This window comes from Trichechus manatus, unplaced genomic scaffold (assembly GCF_000243295.1).
Source record: "Trichechus manatus latirostris isolate Lorelei unplaced genomic scaffold, TriManLat1.0 scaffold00120, whole genome shotgun sequence".
Classification (NCBI taxonomy): domain Eukaryota; kingdom Metazoa; phylum Chordata; class Mammalia; order Sirenia; family Trichechidae; genus Trichechus; species Trichechus manatus.
Genome location: NW_004444056.1, coordinates 7,550,576 through 7,561,573, shown reverse-complemented (window position 1 = coordinate 7,561,573; position 10,998 = coordinate 7,550,576). Strand labels below are relative to the sequence as shown.

The following is a 10,998-nucleotide window of genomic DNA, read 5'->3' as shown; positions in this document are numbered from 1 at the left end:
CCTGAAACCATGGTCCCCAGACCCCTGCCCCTGCTACTCTGTCCTTCGAAGTTTTTTGTTGTGTTCAGAAAACTTCTTAGCTTTTGGTTTAGTCCAGTGGTGCCAACTTCCCCTGTATTGTGTGTTGTCCTTCCCTTCACCTAAGATAATTTATCTACTATCTAGTTAGTGAATTCCCCTCTCACTCCCTCCCCACCTTCATAACCATCAAAGAATGTTTTCTTCTGTGTTTAAACCCTTTTCTTGAGTTCTTAAAACAGTAGTCTTATACAATATTTGTCCTTTTGCGACTAATTTTATGCAGCATAATACCTGCCAGATTCATCGATGTTATGAGATATTTCGCAGATTCATTGTTGTTCTTTATCATTGCATAGTATTCCATTGTGTGACTATACCATAATTTGTTTATCCATTCTTCTGTTGATGGTCACCTAGTTTGTTTACATTTTTTTGCTATTGTGAACAGTGCTGCAATGAACATGGGTGTGTGCATATGTCTATTCATGTGATGGCTCTTATTTCTCTAGGATGTATTTCAAGGAGTGGAATTGCTGGATTGTATGGTACTTCTATTTCTAGCTTTTTCAGGAAGCACCAAATCAATTTCCAAAGTGGTTGTACCATTTTACGTTCCCACCAGCAGTGTATAAGTGTTCCAGTCTCTCCACAACCTCTCCAGCGTTTATTTTTTTTTTTTTTTGGATTAATGCCAGCCTTGTTGGGGTGAGATGGTATCTCATTGTAGTTTTGATTTGCATTTCTCTATGGCTAATGTTTGTATTTCCTCATGTATCTGTTAGTGGACTTAATGTCTTCTTTGGTGAATGGCCTGTTCATATCCTTTGCCCATTTTTTAATTGGGTTATTTGTCTTTTTGTGGTTGAAGTTTTACAGTATCTTGTAGATTTTAGAGATAAGACCCTGATTGGCTATGTCGTAGCCAAAAATTTTTTCCCAGTCTGTAGTTTGTCTTTTTACTCTTTTGGTGAAGTCTTTTGATGAGCATAAGTGTTTGATTTTTAGGAGCTCCCTGTTATCTAGTTTCTCTTCTGGTGTTTGTGCATTGTTAGTTATGTTTTGTATTCTTTTTACGCCATGCATTAGGGCTCCTAGCATTGTTTTCATTTTTTTCTTCCACGATCTTTATCATTTTAGATTTTACATTTAGGTCTTTGATCAATTTTGAGTTAGTTTTGGCACATGGTGTGAGGTATGGGTCTTGTTTCATTTTTTTGCAGATGGATATTCAGTTATGCCAGCACCATTTGTTAAAGAGACTGTCTTTTCCCCGTTTAACAGACTTTGGGCCTTTGTCAAATATCTGCTGCTCATAGGTGGATGAATTTACATCTGGATTCTCAATTCTGTTCCATTGGTCTATGTATCTGTGTTGTACCAGTACCAGGCTGTTTTGACTATCGTGGCAGTATAATAGGTTCTAAAATCAGGTAGTGTGAGGCCTCTCACTTTGTTCTTCGTCTTGAATAATGCTTTACTTATCCAAGGCCTCTTCTCTTTCCATATGAAGTTGGTGATTTGTTTCTCCATCTCATTAAAAAATGTTGTTGGAATTTGGATTGAGGTTGCATTGTATCTGTAGATCACTTTGGGTAGAACTGACATTTTCACAATGTTGAGTCTTCCTATCCATGAGCACGGTATGTTTTTCTGCTTTTGTAGATCGCTTTTGGTTTCTTGTAGTAGTGTCTTGTAGTTTTCTTTGTATAGGTCTTTTATGTCTCTGGTTAGATTTATTCCAAAGTATTTTATCTTCTTGGGGGCTATTGTATATGGTATTGATTTGGTGATTTCCTCTTTGAAATTCTTTCTGTTGGGGTAGAGGTATCCAACTGATTTTTGTATGTTTGTCTTGTATCCTGATACTTTGCTGACATCTTCTATTAGTTCCAGTAGTTTTTTGTGGATTCTTTGGGGTTTTCTGTGTATAAAATCATATCATCTGCAAATAGAGATACTTTTACTTCTTCCATATCAATTTGGATGCCCTTTATTTCCTTTTCTTGCCTAATTGTTCTGGCTCGGACCTCCAGCACAATGTTGAATAAGAGTGGTGATAAGAGGCATCCTTGTCTGGTTCGTGTTCTCAAGGGGAATGCTTTCAGACTCTCCATTTAGGATGATGTTGGCTGTTGGCTTTGTATAAATGCCCTTAATTATGTTGAGGAAATTCCCTTCTATTCCTATTTTGCTGAGACTTTTTATCATGAATGAGTGTTAGACTTTGTGAAATGCCTTTTCTGTATCAACTGATAAGATCTTATGGTTCTTGTCTTTTGTTTTATTTATGTAATGGATTACACTGCTTGTTTTTCTAATGTTGAACCACCCTTGCATACCTGGTATGAATCCCACTTGGTCATGGTGAATTATTTTTTTTGATATGTTGTTGAATTCTATTGGCTAGAATTTTGTTGAGAATTTTTGCATTTATGTTCATGAGGGATATTGGTCTTTAATTTTCTTTTTTTGTAGTGCCTTTACCTGGTTTGGGTATCAGGGTTACGCTAAGCCATGGTATTTTCAGTCGCCTAGTATGCATGCGAAAGCTGGACAGGAAGGAAGACCAAAGAAGAATTAATGCATTTGAATTATGGTATTGATGAAGAACATTGACTATAACATGGACTGCCAGATGAATGAACACATCTGTCTTGGAAGAAGTAGAGTCAGAATTCTCCTAGAAGCAAGGATGGCAAGATTTTGTCTCACGTACTTTGGACATGGTATCAGGAAGGACCAGTCCCTGGAGAAGTACATCATGATTGGTAAAGTAGAGGATCAGCCAAAAAGAGGAGGAGCCTCAACGAGATGGATTGACACAGTGGCTGCAACAATGGACTCAAACATAGGAACAATTCGAGGATGGGGCAGGACCAGGTTTGGTTCTGTTATACACAGGGTCGCTATGAGTCGGAATTTATTTCATGGCACCAAACAACAACAACCACATTTTACTTATCTATTCATCTGTTGATGAACACTTAGGATGTTTCTATCTTTTTTTATTGTGAATAGTGCTGCGATAAACAGAGGTATGCATATGTTTGTTCATGTCACTTCTAATAGATCCCTAGGGTATATACCTACAAGTGGAGTTCCTGGGTCATATGGCAGTTCTACTTCTAGTTTTTTCAGGAACCACCAGACTCTTTTCCACAACAGCTATACCATTTTGCATTCCCACCAGCAATGGGTGAGGGTTCCAATTTGTCCACATCCCCTCCAACGCTTGCTATTTTCTGTTTTTGTTTGTTTGTTTTTAATCTTAGCCATTCTAGTGGGAGTGAAATGGAATCTCATTGTGGTTTTGATTTGCATTTCTCTGATGGCTAATGATGTTGAGCGTCTTCTCATATGTCCTTTGGATATTTGAATATCCTCTTTGGTGAAATGTCTGCTAATGTCCTTTGCCCAGTTTTGCTTGAGTTGTCTTTTTGTTGTTTAGTTGTAGAGGTTTTCTATATATTGTATATATTAGACCCTTACCAATTGTGTCATTCCCAAATATTTTTTCCCAGTTTGTAGGTACTCTCTTTACTCTTTTGATGAAGTCCTTTGATGAACGTTAAGTATTTAACTTTTATGAGTTCCCAGTTATCTATTTTGTTTTTTGTTGCTCATGCATTCGTTGTTGTGTTGTGTTTGATAATCTATCATTGAAGAAAACTAAGTCCCAAAGGTTTGCTTCTATATTTTCTTCCAAGAACTTTATGGTTTTAGATTTAACATTTAGGTCCTTGATCCATTTTGAATTAGTTTTTGTGTATGGTTTGATTGATGATCTTGTTTCATTTTTCTGCATGTGGAAATCCAGTTTTGCCAGCATCATTTTTTGAAGAGAGTGTTCCTACGCTATTGAATAGATTTGACACCATCGTCAAAAATCAATTGACCATAGATCTTTGGATTTATTTCTGGATTTTCATTCTATTCCATTGATCTATGTGTTTGTCATTAAGCCAGGCTCTTTTGATTAAAGCAGCTGTGTAATATGTTTTGTAGTCAGGTAGTTTGAGGCCTCCTCTTTTGTTTATTCTCTTCAAAATTGTTTTGGCTATTCTAGGTGTCTTGTCTTTCTATATAAAATTGAGGATTAGTTTTTCCATTCTTGTAAAGAATGCTGTTAGAATTTTGATTGGGATTGCATTCTATCTGTAGATTGCTTTGGTTAGTATTGACATCTTGACTAATATTAAGTCTTCCAATCCATGAGTACAGAACATCTTTCCCTCTATTTAGGTCTTTAATCTCTTCCAGCAGTATTTTATAATTTTCATTGTATAAGTCTTTCACATCCCTGGATAAATTTATTCCTAAATATTTTATTCTCTTAGATCTCCTTTTAAGGTTTCTCATTGCTAGTGTATAGAAACCCAGCTGATTTTTGTGTGTTGACCATGTATTCTGCAACTTTACTAAATTCCTCTGTTAGTAGATTCTTTGGGATTTTCTATATATAGGCTCTAGTCATCTGCAAATAGGGATAGTTTTACCTCTTCTTTTACAATTTGGATAACTTTTATTTATTTTTATTGCCTTATTGCTTTGGCTAGGACTTCCAGTACAATATTGAATAGAAGTAGTGATAGTGGGCACTTTTGTCTAGTTCCCGTTTTTAAAAGGAAAATTCTCAATCTTTCTCCATTGAGTATAATGTTGTCTGTTTTTTAAAATAAATTATCTTAATCATGTTGAGGAACTTCCCTTTTGCTCCTATCTTGTTAAGAGTTTTTATCAAGAAAGGATTCTTGATTTTATAAAATATCTTTTCTGCATTGATTGAGATGATCGTGTGGTTCTTTTCCATTGTTCTATTAATGTGATGTATTACACTGACAGATTTTCTAATGTTGAACCAACCTTGCATTCCTGGAATAAATCCCACTTGATCATGATGTATAATTGTTTTAATATGCTGTTAGATTCTGCTTGCCAGTATTTTGTTGAAAATTTTTGCATCTATATTGATAAGGGATATTGGTCTGTAGTTTTCTTTTTTGTGGTGTCTTTGTCTGGTTTTGGTACCAGAGTAAAGCTAGCTTCATAGAAAGAGTTAGGGAATGTTTCTTCTTCCTTTCATGTGTTTGCATTCACCTACTCTATCAATACCTGGTCTGTACACCTGGTTAACAGTCACTTGATCCTTGGCATGTCCTGCTCTGGTTGCTGTGCAAAAGAGAAAACAGAGAGATGAGTGGGAAGGCTAATTGCAAAAGTCTAGGCAGGAGACACTATTAGCTTAGATTAAGATAGTACAGATGAAAAGCAAGTGCAAATGGAGAGAAGTGGGAAGAATTGGGATATAATCTGAAGATAGAGCTGAGAAGACTTACTGATGGGTTGAAAATACAGGAATCAAGGATGATGTCAGGCTTTTAGTTTGGTCAACAAAGTGTATATGATGGTGTGGATGGGGCAGCTGAGACGGGGAGGCTGAGGAAGGAAAAATTAGGAGGGTTAGAAATCAAGAATCCTTTTTTTCCAGATACCCCCAGTTATACATATAAAGACATTAGATAGGCAGTTACAACAACTGCTGAGGAAGGAGTGGTCAAAAGAGGATTTGTTGTTAAGATAAACAATACTTAATCCAGTAGAAGAAGGGAAATTAATGATGTAGGGCAAGGAGTAGAAAACTATTTGATTAAAGTCTTACTTGAGAAACTGAGGATGTCTAGCAACCAAAACACAAGTGTACGTTCCAAATAGAATTGCACAGACTGCATCTTAGCCTTTGATGGGAGCAGGGCTTTATCCATCATAATAGGACATAAATGAGAAGAAAACCAAAAACCAAAAACAAAACCCATTGCCATCGAGTCGATTCCGTCTCATGTCGACCCTATAGGACAGAGTAGAACTGCCCCATAGGGTTTCCAAGGAGTGGCTGGTGGATTCGAACTGTCATCCTTTTGGTTAGCAGCCAAGCTCTTAACCACTGAGCCACCAGGGAAGGGCAGGTACAAATGCAATGTAAGTTAGTAAGTTTAGTAGTGGAAGTTGAGGGAGTTTTATCGTACTGCTTCACATTTCTCACCAATAATTGAGACAAAGTCATCAGCCTAGGTTGAATGGAGGGGTGTTGGTGGATTGAGGAACAGAGACATGAGGAAAACTGTTTTGCCTAGAGGCAGAGTGAGCACATCAGGGCTTGTGGTATAATAGCTTGGCAGTCAGGGAACTGACTTGAGATTTGCAGTCAAGAATTTAAACGTGAAGCCAGATGATACTGGTTTGGTTTCTTCCCCATTAAGTCCAGGTATTTGGATGCAGATTTGGGATAGTTTGGCAGTCAACAAATATGATTGAGAGAAAGTGAGGTGAGAGAATTAAACGTGTTTTCAAGGAGCGATCTAAAGGCAGCACCATAGACTGTTAGTAGAATTATTAGAATAAATAAGGTGAAAGATTAAGGATAAAAGGTGAAAGAAGGGGTATGAAGCTTGGATTTAAGAAACAGTAATGAATGACCCAGCAATCCCAATCCTAGGCATATACCAGAACAAGTGAATGCAGGAATGCAAACAGAAACCTGTACACCAATGTTCACTGCAACACTTTTCACAATAGCCAAAAGGTGGAAACAACCGAAATGCCCATCAACACATGAGTGGATAAACAAAATGTGGTATATGCACACAATGGAATACTACTCAGCCATAACAAGAAATGAAGTTCTGATTCATGCCACTACATCGATGAACCTTGAAAATGTCATGCTGATGTGAGTGAAATAAGTCAGTTACAAAAGGACAAATACTGTATGATCTCACTTATATGAAATAAGCAAATATATTGAAATCAAAGATTATTCGTGGTTACCAGGGTTGGGAGAGAGGGGGAAAGAGGAAGTTTTTGTTTAGGGGGCAGTGTATTTATTTCAACAGTGGTAGAATGATATAGGAAAGGACAGCTAGAATGGTTGCACAACTTGAAGAATGTAATAAGATGTCACTGATTTTTACATGTAGAAATTGTTGAGATTGCATGTTATGTCATTCGTATTTCTACCACAATATTGTCGTTTGCAGTCAAGTTGATTCCGACTCATGGTGAACCCAAAGAAATGGTAATGAGCAACATAAGGTATGACAGTGAGAGGAGAAGAGGCACTGTGACATCAGTGCACAGTGGTCAACTATGAGGCTGCTGAGGTTACGAAGAGTGGTGGCCTGAGTTGTGTAGAGAGGAATGCATGGAAAGGGTTCTAAAGACATCAAGGTCTGATGCAGAGTTGCTGGTTTGGTGTGCAGTGAAGAGAAGGAAGAGTAGGGGAAGAAGCAGGTAGAATAGTCTGATGGAATGTGCATAAATGGAGCTGACACGTTGAAGGGGTAAAGAGGAGAGCAGTTTGGATCCAGCAGTGCAGAGTGAGCAGGGTATCTACCCATCTCTCTGACTGGAAGTATGTGGAATGCAAGAGGAAACATTTCTCCATTTGATTGTTGTTGTAAGGTGCCATCCAGCTGGTTCTGATTTATAGCGACCCCATGTACAACAGAACGGAACACTGCTGGGTCCTGTGCCATCCTCACAATCATTGCTATGTTTGAGCCCATTGTTGCAGCTACTGTGTCAATCTACCTTGCCAAAGGTCTTCTTCTTTTTTGCTGACCCTCTATCTTGCTAAGCATGATGTCCTTCTCCAGGGACTGTCCCCATTTGCATTAGGGGACAGATAAGATTCAGTTAAGGCAAGAAGGTAAAGGAGACATGAATTCTGGGTGGTGCAGCAACATAATTTGGATGACAGGGAATGGTAGGGAGTGAGGTCTGATTAGGGAAATTTAGAGTAGAGTTAGTAAAGGTTTTGATAATGATAAAAATGACCTGAAAGGTTTGGATTTATGGTGGGGACTGAGGCGAACACAGACCAAATGCATGATAGGATTAGTCTTTGGTATCATTTTGAGAAGGTAATTCAGCGCTGGAAGGTATGGGTGAGGGGACACAAAGGTCTCTTTACCAAGACTGAGGACACACCCAGGAAGGAAGAAGGTTGTCCCTCACATTCTGCAGCAAATAGTGGTCCTGCCTGGGGAGAACAGATCCCTTGGAACAAGAAGATTTCAAGATTTAACCTGCAAAGTGCAATGTGGTAGCCACTGGCCACATGTGGAGTTTACATTTAAATTCATGATAATTAAATAAAATGAAAAAAACCCAGTTTTTCAGTCACTCTAGCCACATTTCAAGTGCCCACTAGCCACATGCTGCTAGTGGCTACCACCCTGGACTGTGCAGAATGAACACTGACATCATCACAGAAAGTTCTGTTGGGTGGCACTGGTCTGTGAGCGTCTTTAGAATCATTCATAAGCCTAGAACCAACAGCACGGAGAGCATCAAGGTTATCATTCTCACTTTTCTCATCTCTCTAACTTAAAATTAATAAAACTATTTTCCTTTTACTTGTTAACTATTTTTTTGAATCCACCCAGCTTTTTATTCACACATGTCAAATGTGTGTTTAAGCCGTTTGTTTCATGGCCTCCATGGACCTAATGTATCAATTAGGCGAGCCTCCTTCTTTCCTCTCGTCCCTCCATACACTGTGGAGTATCTGGGCAGTGCAAATGGTTTACGAGTGTGGCTGCTAACTGAAAGGTTGTAGGTTAGAGTCCACCCAGAGCTGCCTCAGAAGAAAGGCCTGGTGATCTGCTTCTGAAAAATCAGCCATTGAAAACACTATGGAGCACAATTCTACTCTCATATACATGGGTCACCATGAGTAGGGGCTGACTCCGTGGCAACTGGTTTGTTTTGGTTCATACTGTATCTGTCATCTCCAATTCCTCCTCCTCTATTTGCATGCTCTCTCCTGCCTAAAATATGCCAAGGACTAGTCTAAAAACTAGTCATCGTTCTCTCCCTGCAGCCTCTCTTGGATTATCATCCTGTCCTTTCCTTCCTGTTCACACTAAATCTTGAAGCAGTCATCTGCTTTTACTTCTCACTTGCCAAATCGGACCTCCAGCTTCACAGCTCTGTTGAAATCTCCTTTTTAAAACCGACATGGAACCTTCACATCCCCAGAGGCATAACCTTTCGTAGCCCTCCTATTTCTTTCTTTCTCTGCCCCTGTTAATTCTCTGTTACCCAGGGCCGGATTAAGGCATGTGAAGGCCCTAAACACTGATAATCTGTGGTGCCCCCTTGTCTGCTTACTCATGCAGTTGAACAGGATATGTGAGTTATATATATACATGGAGATATATGTGTGTGTGTGTGTGTGTGTCTTGGCCATCCATGATGTAAGTTCTTTTTAAATTACTACTATAATATTAGCAACTGAACACAAATGTGGCGTATGCCGTTTTAGCAGAATGAGATAACTCTAAAATAGTTTCATTTTCTACACCATTATTAATTTTTTTCCTACAGCAAGGAATGGATGCAGAATTTGGAACAAACATTATTATTATTAGTGTTACTATTAGTAATTTCAGCACTAGCAGTACTAGTACAGCGATTTGCATCCATTAAATTCTAGAATTCAGTGGAAGAAGTCTTCTGATTCATTACATTTTAAAAACGAAGTTAATTTTGGAATTGTCTTTAGCCATTCACAAATCCTTTTCTTTTTTTTAGCTTCCATGAGCTTTCGTTTTTGCCCTCCACTTAGTTGTTGCCATTTCGTTTTGCCTGAACATAAAATTATGTTACTTTTAAAATCTGGTTCTACTGTAGCAAATAAATTTGAATAATTGAAAATATAAATAAATTTTGTAAATAAAATGTATAAAACAGGTACAATTTACATTCGAATTTGAACCTTAACACAAAAATTTGTATTTGAAAATTAGTAAGTAAAAAATGACTTAGAACATGTAATTTTGTTCTTCAGGTCTGAGATAGTCAAAAGAAATAGTACTTACAAGGAAGTTGGAAATAATTTCATTTGTTTGTTGTGCAATGTTTGTTGGTGGGCCCTTCGCAGATCTGTACCAGTGTTTTTCCTCTTGAAATAATGCTTAAAATCTTGTGCACTCACTTTCCATCCTTTGATGCTGTGTCTTCACAGTTCATTGGACTCCTGCTGATACCCAGTGGGGGCGTAAGCACTGCAAAGAGCATGATACAAATACAAGTGTGTGCTCAATCTGAAGATGAGTTTTGGTTCATTCTAGGCAGGACCAGATACGTCACGAGTCACGTGATTATACTGCCGCTGGCTCATTCTTCGTGATCCATAACAGAGAACTGAACGTGAGGTTATACCCTATTGGTCTGGAATGAAAAGGAAAATATAATTGTTATCGTATACAAAATTTATAAAATATATCAATTTTATTTAGCACCCTGCCAGTTCCATTCCACTGTGGCACTTGCTTTTCCTTGTGCCCTGGCATCTATGGGTCTTTTCTTTGGACAGTGGCGCCCCTGTTTTATTGATGCCTTAAGCACATGCTTACCTTGCTTATTGGGCAATCTGTCTCTGCTGTTACTCCATGAACCTCTGTTTTGTTGATTTACTTCCGTTCTCTGTCTCCTTCTCTGGCCCTACCACCTGTTCCTGTCTTATTACATGGTCTCAAAGCCTCTTTCCTTCAGAACCCACATCCTGAATATCATCACCAGTGGAGTCCTGCCAACTCATTGCCTCTCCCTGGATTTCGATTCTGGGTGCCCCGCCAGACCTTTCCTGAAGAATTTCATCATCCGTATGTGCCAAAGTACTGCAAGTCACATCTATCTCCTCCTGCAGTTCCCAGGGAGAATCCAAATGGGGCTACATGCCGGCAAAACTGCCTCTTCACTGCCCATGAATGGGCCTTCTATGCTTCTGCTTCCTGGACAGGATCCAGCTTCCCTTTAGATATGAAAGGCTGAAGACAATGTCCATTTCCACAGGTGAAGTTCTCCCCACCCTTCGGTGTCCAGTTTAAATACTGCCACCTTGGGGATTTTGTATTGAGCAGAAGAGAAATCCTCTTCCTGTTCGGTGATCCTCATTAGCAATCTGTGCATACA

The 10,998-nt window shown here is 38.7% G+C and overlaps 1 long non-coding RNA gene across 1 annotated transcript in view; it reads right to left on the bottom strand.

Annotated features, from left to right (window-relative positions):
- LOC111822025 (uncharacterized) overlaps positions 1 to 10,654 on the bottom strand; it is a 25,135-nt gene extending 14,481 nt beyond the window's left edge. The window contains exons 1-2 of the long non-coding RNA XR_002825312.1: positions 10,440 to 10,654; positions 9,903 to 10,254 (exon numbers count right to left, since the gene is read on the bottom strand). This is a non-coding gene — a long non-coding RNA (uncharacterized LOC111822025). The remainder of the gene's footprint in view (positions 1 to 9,902; positions 10,255 to 10,439) is intronic.
- Between the last annotated feature and the right edge of the window lie 344 nt (positions 10,655 to 10,998).